Here is a 12,602-nt window from a genome sequence, read left to right on the forward strand (position 1 = left end):
TATTAAAAAGATGGCAATCCAGCTACTTCAAGACACCTGTGGATTCAGCGTCCCCTCAGAAGGGACATAATCCTCAGGTGGTACTAGAGTGGTCTATAATATCCTCATAAGGCACTTGGCACATGACCTAGAAATAATGGGATGTAGATGGGTGTGGTCTCTAAGGTTCTCTCTACTTTAGTAATAACTGCTTTGCCGTGATTCTCAAGCAACTCCCTAGCCCAGCTAACTTATTTTATATAAATAAGTTCTTTTTTAAAATAGAAATTCCCTTATTTTCTCCTTATGTAAGCAATCTAAAAAGACTTGAAAATTGACATCTAACATAGTGTCTGTCACTTGGGTAATGAAAACACATACCTGAGCTAACCCACAGAGAAGGAAACCGTGTAAAGCTGTACATGTCCGAAAGCACTCCTTAAAGTGCATGCGTTTGCAGAACACGCTTTCTGTCAGCATTGAGTCCTGGGCAGCCAGCACCCCCTCTTGTTTCTTCAGAGAGTAAAGAAAGGAAGGAACACACTTCAGGAACAGCAGTGCAGAGTTGTATTGAGGACTAGTGAATTTTGATGCTACTTGGCAGTTTGTTTAAAGTAGTGCTAATTGGGCTGGAGAGATGGCTTAGCAGTTAAGGCGCCTACAAAGCCAAAAGACCCAAGTTGGATTCCCCAGGACCCATGTAAGCCAGATGCACAAGGGAATGCACGTGTCTGTTAGTCATTTGCAGTGGCTGGAAGCCCTGGCACACCCATTCTCTCTATCTCTCTGCCTCTCTTTTTCTCTCTCTCTACCTGCCCCTCCCTCCCTCCCTCCCTCCCTCCCTCCCTCCCTCTCTCTCTCTCTCCATATATATGTGTGTGTGTGTGTGTGTGTGTGTGTGTGTATGTGTGTATGTATGTATGTATATATATATAACATATATCAAATAAATAAAATAAATAAAATAATTTTTTTTAAAAAAAAGTAGCGCTAATTATGTGAGTTTTGAACTATGTTAGCTTTTTGTTAGCAAAGGTTTTGTGGAGATTTTAAAAGGGAGAGAATCCTAGAAGTAATTGTAAATGTTACATAATTATTACTGCAGCCTTAAAGATAAAATTTTTTGAAGTTGAAAAGAGTATTAAATTACAGTCTTGGGCATTAACATGTTTGTAGGAAGAATATAGCAGACAAGTACAGGACACTTTGAGTGAGTTCACATATTCTCAGTTAGGAACTCTAGGCTCTACTGAGTCACACTGCATAGGAATTAAGAGCCTACATTTATAGGCTATCCAAACCCCTCTGTCCAGGTTAGTCCTAATGTATGCACCAGGTTGGTGAGGCATGTTAAGTTCCAGGTCGCACACGCTCATCTCATTTGTACTCCAGTGCTTTAGCTTAGCTCTGACCATTTTCTTTCCAAATAATAATATGCACATCTAGGAGGGCTTTTTGTAGGCAATAAAAATTAACTGAAGTCATTTTTATTTGTCAAAATGTAACTTCTTGTTAATTATGTAATTTTTTAAAACCCAGCACTTTATGACTGGGAATTTGTATTTAATAACTTGTGTTAACATTGGGTAGCATGAATTCTGCACTGAGAAATTAAATAGCATACACCTGGTAGCTATAAAATTCTGTCAACCCTAAAATTTTTTTCTGAAGTTATACATTAGTTCTCAAAGAACAGTCATAACTAGATTAAGATTTGTGGGTTTGGTAGTCCAAAGTGCCTGTTTAGGATGGCAATAGGCATTTTAGATGAATTTAGGGGAAAAAATATTATCTGCAGAAATGTCAATTTCAGAAGATTCCTCCCAGCAATATAACCTAAATGGATTATATAATTTTACCTGAAATTTTCCAATTCCGCTGTCTTGTGTTTTCATGTTGAGATACTTTTGCATTTTTCCTTTGAGCACCAATTTTTTACTAGCACTGTTTCTTACTGCACTATGTTTACGGAGATGGGTCTTAAATATTTTTGTATGGTGTCAACTGAAACGTTGTAAAACATTGCATGTTGTACTTCTTGTGTGGGACACATGCAGTGTCATCTCCTTGTTTCATCCTTCGGTTGTGCTGATCTGGGGAACGCTGGTCATGTCACAGTCAATCTCAAAGTGACCACTTGTGGTGGTTTGATTCAGGTGTCCCCCATAAACTTAGGTGTTCTGAATGCTAGGTTCCCAGCTGATGGAGATTTAGGAATTAACGGCTCCTGGAGGGAGTGTATTGTTGGGGGCAGGTTTATGGGTATTATAGCCAGTTTCCCCTTGCCAGTGTTTGGCACACTCTCCTGTTGCTACTGTCCACCTTATGTTGGCCGGGGGGGGTGATGGCCACCCTCTGCTCATGCCACCGTTTTCCCCTGCTATTGTGGAGATTCCCCTTGAGCCTGTAAGCCAAAATAAATCTCTTTTTCCAAGAAGCTACTCTTGGTTAGGTGATTTCTACCAGCAATGTGAACTGGACTGCAAAACCACAACTGTAACTAACTTTCAAATGTTTATAGTATGTGCTACGAAGTGATCTGAAACTTGTGATTTTTTTTTTGTCATGAATTATACTGCTCCTATTATTGTAATGTAATAAAAACAGTTATGGTGACTATTAAAAAAAAACATGGAAAATGTTAATAAAAATTAAAAAAATAAATAAAATAAAATACAAAAGATGGCAATCACAAGCTGAAGAGATGGCTCAGCAGTAAAGGCACTTGCCTGCAAAGCCTAAGGATCCCCACGGTTTGATTCCCAAATACTCAAGTAAAGAAGGACCTCTGGGTTTGATTCCCAAATACGCAAGCAAAGCCAGATGCATAAAGTGCCACATGCATCTAGAATTTGGCTGCAATGGCTAGAGAACCTGGCACACTCATTCTCCCTCTCTCTCTCAAATAACTAACTAAATTTAAAAAAAATTTTTAATACAGCAATCAAGCTAGGTGTGGTGGTACACACATTTAACCCCAGCACTGGGGAAATTGAGTTAGAAGATGGCCATAAGTTCAAGGCCAGCCTGGCCTACAGAGTAAGTTCCAAGTCAGCCTGGGTTAGAGTGAGACACTATATAAAAGGGGGCGGGGGGGGGGGGCTGGAGAGATTGTTTAGTGGTTAAAGCACTTGCCTGCAAAGCCAAAGGACTGAGGTTCGATTCTCCAGAACCCACGTAAGCCAGATGCACAAGGGGGTGCATGTATTTGGAGTCTGTAGCAGCATGCCCATTCTTTCTCTCTCTCTCTCTCTCTACCTGCCAATTTCTCTCCCTCTCTCAAATGAATAAAAATAAAACAGTTTTTTAAAGGCAGCAATCAGGAGGCAAGATGTAGCATGGAATGACACAGTGGTTACAAGAAGCTGGAACAAGGAATAAATGAAAGCTATAAAACAGGGGAAAACTGGAGTGGAGAGAAAGAAAAGGCAGTTAAGTAAATAGAGAGCACTACAGTGAGATCTAGAGCAGGGTGTGGCTCAGTGGCAGGGCACTTCTATTTTTTTGTTTGTTTTTGTTTTTTGGGGTTTTCAAGGCAGGGTCTCATTCTAGCCCAGGCAGACAAGGAATTCACTATGCAGTCTCAGGGTGGCTTAGAACTCAAGGTGATCCTCCTACCTCCGCCTCCCAAGTGCTAGGATTAAAGGTGTGCCACGCCCGCCCAGCTCAGAGCGCTTTAGTATGTATATGAATAAGGCTCTGGGTCACTCTGAAACAATGCAATAAAATAATAAAGTAAAAACCTGTCACCTTCTGCTTCCAACTTCATCAGGTTTCTGTTTAGTTTTGTCCTGGATTCCTTCTGCATGGGTGTCTACTTCCCAGAAGTACTCCTAAACTACTCAAAGTAGCCTGACAGCACTGCAAAGAGTGACCAAGTATGGGTGAAGCAAGCAGCAGAAGACTGAAGGCAAGAAGATCACTTGAAAAGCACCACAGAAGCCCAAACACCATTCTGATTCAAGGGCAAGAAAAGAATATAGGAGAAAAGAAACAATGAGCAGCCCAGAATAGCACAAGAAAGAAGATCCAAGACATAATGACAAACTGGACACTGATAGTGTGGTAGAGTGGAGTGGAAGATTCACCAGTTCCTGAAGACTCCATGAAGACACAGGGGTACACTAATAAAGGCAGAAAACAAAAATTTAAAAGTTAGTTGCCGTTTCTGTCTCCTTTTCCCTCCACCCGCAAAAAAAAAAAAAAAAAAAAGTTTTTGCGGGACAGGCAGAGAAGGGTTTTGTTTTATTTTTGGATGGAAGTGCTTATGAAATGTGAAACCATGCAGTGATTTGCAGAGGCAAGCACTCTAGACAAGAGCTGCAGATTTGGAAATCAATATGCTAAATTGAAGTGGTTTTTGTTGGTTTTGTTTTGTTGATTGATATGCTTTTGTTTTCTTTTTTTTTTTTCAAGGCTGGATCTCACTCTAACCCAGGCTGACCTGGAACTCACGCTATAGCCCAGGTTGGCCTCAAACTTGCAATGATCCAAGATCTTACCTCACCCTCCTAAGTACTGGAACTAGAAGCATGTACCACCAAGCTAAGCTTGTGTGTTTGGTTGTTTGCTTGTTTGTTTTGAGACAGGGCCACACTATGTAGCTCAAGGCTCAAAAAGAAAAACAAAAATAAATATAAAATTACAACCTTAATATTCTGGGCAATCCTTTTTTGTTTGTTTGGTTGGTTGGTCGGTTGGTTTTTCGAGGTAGAGTCTCACTCTAGCCCAGGCTGACCTGGAATTCACTATAGAGTCTCAGGGTGGCCTTGAACTCACAGAGATCCTGCTACCTCTGTCTTCCGAGTCCTGGGATTAAAGGGATGCACCACCATGCCCAGCTGGGCAATCCTTTTATTGTTGTTTTTGTTTTTTGAGATAGGGTCTTGCTTTAGACCAGGTGTGCAACACCATAAACTGGCCATCCCTTATTTTCAAACCTCCTCTACTTCCTTGCAAATGTTAAAAACTGGACAAAATGATAGCCGGGCGTGGTGGCATACCCCTTTAATCCCAGGACTCGGAAGACAGGTAGCAGGATCTCTGTGAGTTCGAGGTCATCCTGAGACTCCATAGTGAATTCCAGGTCAGCCTGAGCTAGAATGAGACCCTACCTTGAAAAAAAAAAAAAAAAAAGACACGATGAGACTTAAACCTAAGCTTAACTAGGCATAATGGTAAACACTGACAGTTCCAATTACTTAGCTGAGGTAGGAGGCTCCAGTGAGCTCAGGATTTCAAGATATACTAATAGGGACTGGGGAAATGGCTTAGTGGTTAACGCATTTGTTTGTGAAACATAAGGTCCCCAGTTCGATTGCCCAGGACCCACATAAGCCAGATGCACAAGGTAGCACATGTGTCTGAAGTTCATTTGCAGTGGCTGGAGGCCCTGGCATGCCCATTCTCTCTTTCTCTCTGCCTCTCCCCTCTCTCTCCCTTTCTTTCTCTCAAATAAATAAATGAATGAAATAAAGGCATGAGTCACCATTCCTACAAAATAAAAAATAAAAATAAAAACAAAAACCACAGCCGGGCATGGTGGTGCACACCTTTAATCCCAGCTCTACAGATTCACAGGTAGGAGGATTCATGTGTGTTCAAGGCCACCCTGAGACTCTATAGTGAATTCCAGGTCAGCCTGACATAGAGTGAGACCCTACCTCAAAAAAAAAAAAAAGGGGGGGGGAGGGAGCTAGAGACATGGCTTAGCGGTTAAGGCAATTGCTGAAATGCCTAAGAACTCTTGTCTGAATCTCCAGGTCCCGCACATGCACACAAGGGGGTGCACAGCGTCTGAGGTTTGTTCACAGAGGCTGAAGGCCCCAGCATGTCCATTCGCTCTCTCATACACAAAATAAATAAAAAAGTAAATCTAGCCTGACACAGTGGTACACATCTTTAATCCCAGCACTTTGGGAGGCTGAGGTAGGAGGATGGCTGTGAGTTTGAGGCCAACCTGAGACTAATTCTAGGACAGCCTGGGCTAGAGCAAGACTCAACCTCGAAAAACCAAAAATAAAGGAAAATATGTAAATCTGAACAATGCAATCCCCTGCTTCAAGTCCCTCAATAATTTACAGGATCAATATTGTAATTAGGACCCAGATTGGTCACACTTATAGCTCAGAGATTCACTGAGAAATTTACTTCAAATATATCTTTCTTTATAGATTCAACACAAAAAAAACTGAATTTTTTTCAAATTATGAAAGGTATTCATACATGTAACACTTGACACATTTAAAATACAAACAAGCAACACTGTTTGTAAAAAAAATTGAAAATAAACTCAAGTCCACTGAAAACTGAATACTATCCAGCCAGTAAATGAGGTACTTCTGTGTGGATTATTACTAAATGATCTTTAGGACCTAGTATTAAGTGGAAAAAAAAAAAACTATATTGGGGCCCAGTTAGTGCATGCCTTTAATCCCAGCACTCGGGAGGCAGAAGTAGGAGGATCACCATGAGTTCAAGGCCACCCTGAGACTACAGTGAATTGCAGGTCAGCCTGAGTAAAGCGAGACCCTACCTCAAAAAGGGGGGGGGGGGGCTGGAGGGATGGCTTAGTGGTTAAGGTGTTTGCCTGCAAAGCCAGAGGACCCAGGTTCGATTCCCCAGGACCCACTTTAGCCAGATGCACAAGGTGGTGCATGCATCTGGAGTTCATTTGCAATGGCTGAAGGCCCTGAAGCAACCGTTTTCTCTTTCTCTCCCTCTCCCTCCCTCCCTCCTTCTCTCTCTCTTTCTTCCCCCCTTCTCTATCAAATAAAATAAATAAATAAAATAGAGACATGTGCCACCACACCTGGGTCTATAAGGAAAAAAAAATGGCTGGCCCACGCCTTTTATCCCAGCACTCAGGAGGCAGAGGTAGAAGGATCACTGTTAGTTCAAGGCCTTGAACCAGGGTCCTTAGGTGTCACAGGCAAGCACTTAACTGCTAAGCTATCTCTCCAGCCCCCGTTTGGTGTGAGTTCCAGGTCAGCCTGGCCAGAGTGACACCCTACCTTGAAAATACTGAAAAAAAAAAAAGAGAGAGAGAGAGAGAAAGAGGAAGAAAAAGTAGATCAAGTCCAGTGTGGTGGTACACATCTTTAATCCCAACACTCATAAGGCAGAGATATGAGGATCACCATGAGTTCACAGCCACCCTAAGACTACACAGTGAATTCCAGGTTAGCCTGGACCAGAATGAGACCCTACACTGAAAAAAATAAAAACAAACAAAAAAATGTAGGTAGGTATAAGCTGGTAAATGCTAGAAATATTACACACACAAAAAAAAAAAATACAGAAGAAACTGGGAATAGAAAATGAGTTGATGTATCCCTAACCATCAGGGAAATGCAAATTAAAACAACTATGAGATTCCACCTTACTCCAGTAAGGAGGGCAATCATTAAAAAAAAAAAAAAATCAAACAGTATGATGGACAATGGAGTTTCAAAGGGGAAAGTAGGGGGAGGGAGGGAATTACCATGGGATACTTTTTTTTGTTTTTTGTATTTTGTTTTTTTGAGGTAGGGTCTCACCCTAGCGCAGGCTGACCTGGAATTCACTATGGAGTCTCAGGGTGGCCTCAAACTCACAGCAATCCTCCTACCTCCCAGGTGCTGGGATTAAAGGCTTGCGCCGCCACACCCAGCTCATGGGATACTTTTTATAATCATGGAAGTTAATATAAATTTGAAAAAAAAATCATACAGGGGCTGAAGAGATAGCTTAGCAGTTAAGTGCTTGCCTGTGACACCTAAGGACCCCGGTTCAAGGCTCAATTCCCCAGGACACACAGAAGCCAGATGCAGAAGGTGACATATGCATCTGGAGTTCAGTTGCAGTGGCTGGAGGCCCTGGCGTGTCCATTCTCTCTCTATCTGTCACTCTCAAATAAATTTTTTAAAAAAGTTTTCTTTAAGTCAAACAGGCTGGAGGGATGGCTTAGCAGTTAAGACATGTGCCTGCAAAATCAAAGGACCCAGGTCGGATTCCCCACAACCCACGTTAGCCAGATGCACAAGGGGGCGCATGCATCTGGAGTTTGTTTGCAGTGGCTGGAGGCCCTGGCATGCCCATTCTCTTTCTCTCTCTCTTCCTCTTTCTCTGTCAAATAAATAAATAATAAAATGTAAACCATAAAAAAAAAAAAATCAAACGACAACAAATGTTGGCAAGGATGTGGGGAAAGAAGAACCCTGTTCACTGCTGGTGGGAATACAAACTTGTACAACCACTATGGAAATCAATATGGTGATACCTGAAACAGATGAATATAGAGCTACCAACAGACCCAGTTATTCCCTTACTGGGCATTGACCCTGAATGCCCCATGCTTCACTACATATATTTCCCCAACCATGTTTATAGCTGCTCAGTTCATAACAGCTAAAAACTGCAATCAACCCAGGGGCCTATCATTGGACAAATGGACAACAAAGTTGTGGTACATGTACACAATAGAATTCTACTCAGCAGCAAGAAAAAAATGATACAATGAAATCTACAGGAAATGGACAGGCTTAGAACAGATCACACTCAGCGAACTCACACAATCACAGAAAGACAAACGCTGCATGTTCTCACTCACCTGCAGTTCCTAACCTGGATCGGCTTGAGTTGCTGGCACACCTGATGGCAACTTGAGGCCCAGACAATAGGAATAGAAGGGTTTGAAGGGAGGGGAAGGGGAGGTTGGGGAGAAATAAACACAAAACTAAATCCAAAATGAACTGGTACCACTGAAACCTTTCTCCTGGAAGGCAGACTAAAAGATTTAACCCTCAACAGGAATACAGGGGGAGCATTTGAAAAGAAGGATCCTAGAGAGGGTGGGATGAAACCTAACTTTGGCTCTGGCCTGTCACCCCCAGTACCAGAAATCAGTGCTACCCAGTTTGAGCTATTGATCAGAGAGATCTACAAGGTCCCCAAAACAAAACAGGCTTCTGTCAAAGGACTTGATTATCTAGCTGAGAGGTAAAAGGTAAGACCCTATTGATTAAGACACACAGAACAAGGAGAAACCTGGCTGGAATCCGGACGAGAGCCAGTCCCCAGACAGTTAGCCAGTCTGGTGCTGGAAAGCGCAACATGAGCTACTGGAGGAAAGTGGCCAACGATGGTGTGAGCAACCAGGAGTCTAATCTACTCAGAAGCAGCTAGCCTGACAAGAAGTACACACCAGTGCAATGGTGGCACACAGCCTTGGTGGGTAACCAATAGCTTTCTGATTGGCTGAGAGATCCGCTCAGTGGAAAGGAACCCATAGCTAGAACTGGGAGCCAGTCAAAATCCTATGGAGACAAAGATTATGCCCTCCAATGCCAAGCTCTCACTAGTCTCTGGCTAAAAGAGGGGCTACATTCATCAAAATCACCCTAAATTAACAACACTTATCGTATTTAACCTATGCTGACTTACTCTCCATTGCAGAATCTGTTTTTCTTTTTCAGAAGGAGACAAGACCCAAGGAGATAAACCACCTCTCATATTTCAGCCATGGCCCAGGCAAAACCACAGAGGATTTGGGGAAAGAAGCTAGAATGCTGCTTCCACGGTGAGCCTGACCATCAGCACCCAAGTGAAGGAGACAGACGGTGAGGATACGCAACACCTACCAAAGCAGAAATCCAGAGGCTTCTAAGAGCTCATCATTGAAGAGGACTTAAAACACATCCACCAAGGCTCAGGGAATTTTGCAGAACAGAAGACGGAAAGATTGTAAGAGCCACAGGTTGGGACATCATACTCAAAGAAACTGCCTCCCGCCAATAACTGTCTGCTGCTCCCACAATGCATGGGGATACCAGCAACACCCCTGAGGAGGACCCCCAGCGGAATGGGGACAGTAAGGAGGGAAAAAGATAGTACCAACATTTGATGTATCCATACAAAGAATGTTCTTAAAAAAATATTTATGGGCTGGAGAGATGGCTTAGCAGTTAAGTACTTGCCTGTGAAGCCTAAGGACCCCGGTTCAAGGCTCAATTCCCCACGACCCACGTCAGCCAGATGCACAAGGGGGCACATGTGTCTGGAGTTCATTTGCAGTGGCTGGAGGCCCTGACGAGCCCATTCTCATTCTCTCTCTCCCTCCCTCCCTCCCTCCCTCCCTCCCTCCCTCCCTCCCTCTCTCTCTCTCTCTCTCTCTCTCTCTCTCTCTCTCTCTCTCTCTCTGTGTGTGTGTGTGTGTGTGTGTGTGTGTCTGTTGCTCTCAAATAAATAAACAAAAGAAAGAAAGAAAGAAAGAAAAAAAGCCAGGCGTGGTGGTGCATGCCTTTAATCCCAGGACTCAGAAGGCAGAGGTAGGAGGATCGCTGAGAGTTTGAGGCCACCCTGAGACTACATAGTGAATTCCAGGTCAGCCTGGGCTACAGTGAGATCCTACCTGGAAAGAAAGAAAGGGGGGGGGAGAAAGAAAGAGAGAGAGAGAGAGAAAGGGAGGGAGGGAGGGAAAGAGAGAGAGAAAGAGAGAAAGACAGACAGAAAAGAAAGAGAAGGAAGGAAGGAAGGAAGAAAACAAAGAAAATGAATTGATGGAATATGGAAGAAAAGAAACCTTATACTCCATTAATCTTCTGAACCTATTGACTTTTACACTATGTCTACTTATTACCTATAATTTCAGTGATTTTTCTCCCTATTCCACATACACAAAATAAAAATGTTTTAAGTGATGACTACAAAGATTTATTCTTCACCCCTACCATCAACAGTAAAATTATGCACTGACTGCTTGATATAACATCGTATTTCCTTCCTGACATCTCAGGAGTACAATTTCAACAAACACCTTATTCAATATTTTACTACTATTGAGAAGGCTTGTTAACAAGATCAACAATATAAGATTTTCTGCGCTTACTCCTTGGAAAAGACAGCAGCATTTTAAAATAATTATTAAAATGATAAATTCTTAAAATGACATTCAAATCTTCAGGGATTAAGAACAGCTACAAATCTCACTTTTCTAACAAGTTCAACACCAGCAAGTTCAAAACAAAATCCCCAAGTTAATCCTTCAAAAACTCGTTCAAAACATCTGTAAGGAATCTACAAGGAGGTGAAGTAAATGACTACCTGGAGACATACTTATCTTGGACAGTGTAATGTAATTTAATCCTTACAGAAAGCCCTCAAGTGTCAGACTTAAGACTAGTTCACTCGTTCTCCCAAAGAGACAAGATGAGGAAAAGACTGCATGACCTTATAATGACACACACACACCCTCTATGACTTCCACCCTCCCTCTCCTTCTCCCTTCCTCCCTTTCAGCCACAAGTCCAAATGTTCCAAACATGGGTCTATGTCAAGTCTCCTTAAGTCCCACTGGGGAAGACTAAACTAAGTAAATAACCCCTTCAACTAAAGAGTGATCGCCATGAATGAAAAAGATAACAAGGTTTCCCGGGGTCTTGGGGAGCCCACATTAGGAGATGGGAGAAGCCCAGGGCTCTGTGAGTGTCTTGACAGACTGACCACCCCCTCCCCAAGATCGAATAGGAAGAAGAGAGCATCCTGACACAGGTTACCTGAAAAGCTTGCATGTGCGGGGGAAAAGCCAGAAGACTTAGTTGTGAGCAAGCTGTAGAGGGGGATTTATTTGGTGGGTTTTGTTGGGGGGGGGGTCTTAGTAAGAAGAGCTGGGGTATAGCGACTATTCTAGGAGATCCAATGAGCTGGGAAGGGGATCGCATTGGGTTCAGGGACGGCGATGGGCCCCGACATAACAGAGTCTGGAGGCTCCATGAAGGGTCCCTAAATGAGAGTTGAAGGGGTTCTAGCGATGGGGTTTGAAGGGGATGGGATTGGAGGGCGACCAGAGTGACAGAATGGACGGGAAGGATGGAGGGAGGACGGGGCGGGGGGGGGAGATGCTTTGGGCCAATGCAAAGATGCAGAAGGGGGCGATGTCTCTACGGGAAGGCGAGGAGTACCGGGCGGGGGAGGTGAGCCGGGAGGCTTCAGAAGCAGGACCCGCTCGTGGGGCGTCTCCAGTGGGGCGGGGCGGGCCGGCCCTGCGGGAGCCAAGGAGCCGACCCACGGAGACGTGGGCCGGGCCAAGGCCGGGCCACGGCAGGGCCGGCTGGGGCGGGTCTTACCTCGGGCCACCGCCACAGCCCCCTTCTTCCTCTCCGGCGGAAGCCGCTTCCAAGCCCGCGGTGCTTCGGCTGAGAGACACCCCCTCCCTCTCCCCTAACCCCCACGGGAGGAGGCAGCAAAACCGGGGGTCCGCACGCACGGTGGGCCCAGCCGCCGCTGCCGCCGCCGCCGCCGCCGCCGCCGCCTCCTCACGGTCCGAGCGAGCGGCAGCCGCGCATCCCCCGCCCTGTCAGAGAGACTCCGCCCGACCTGGGCAGGCACATCTCCCCGCCTCACCCCGCCGCCGCCGCCGCACCCGCCCAGACCCAGCACGCGCCGCCGCCGCCGCCGCGGCCGCCGCACCGCCCGCGGGACGTCGCTTCTTCCCCCACGGCTGTACCTCCGCGCCGCGCCCGTCTTCGGCCCTCACGCTCCGCGCAGGACGTTTCAAGTCGAGCCGCCAACGCCGCGTTTCCCCCGCCTTACTCCCGTTTGGAGTCCGCTCCGGGCCCGCGCGTCCCCGACCCCCCGCCGCACGC

The 12,602-nt window shown here is 44.8% G+C and overlaps 1 protein-coding gene across 9 annotated transcripts in view; it reads right to left on the reverse strand.

Annotated features, from left to right (window-relative positions):
• The window catches only part of Myo9a (myosin IXA), a 231,482-nt gene extending 218,916 nt beyond the window's left edge, over positions 1–12,566 (reverse strand). For 7 of the 9 annotated variants that reach the window (XM_045160723.1, XM_045160724.1, XM_045160726.1 and 4 more), the window contains exon 1: positions 12,084–12,202. The gene's annotated coding sequence lies outside the window, so the exon portion shown is untranslated. Of the gene's footprint in view, positions 1–12,083; positions 12,204–12,463 lie in introns of those variants that run through there. The other 2 variants (XM_045160720.1, XM_045160727.1) reach the window with 2 other exon arrangements.
• Positions 12,567–12,602: the final 36 nt, after the last annotated feature.

Source organism: Jaculus jaculus, chromosome 10, assembly GCF_020740685.1.
Source record: "Jaculus jaculus isolate mJacJac1 chromosome 10, mJacJac1.mat.Y.cur, whole genome shotgun sequence".
NCBI lineage: Eukaryota > Metazoa > Chordata > Mammalia > Rodentia > Dipodidae > Jaculus > Jaculus jaculus.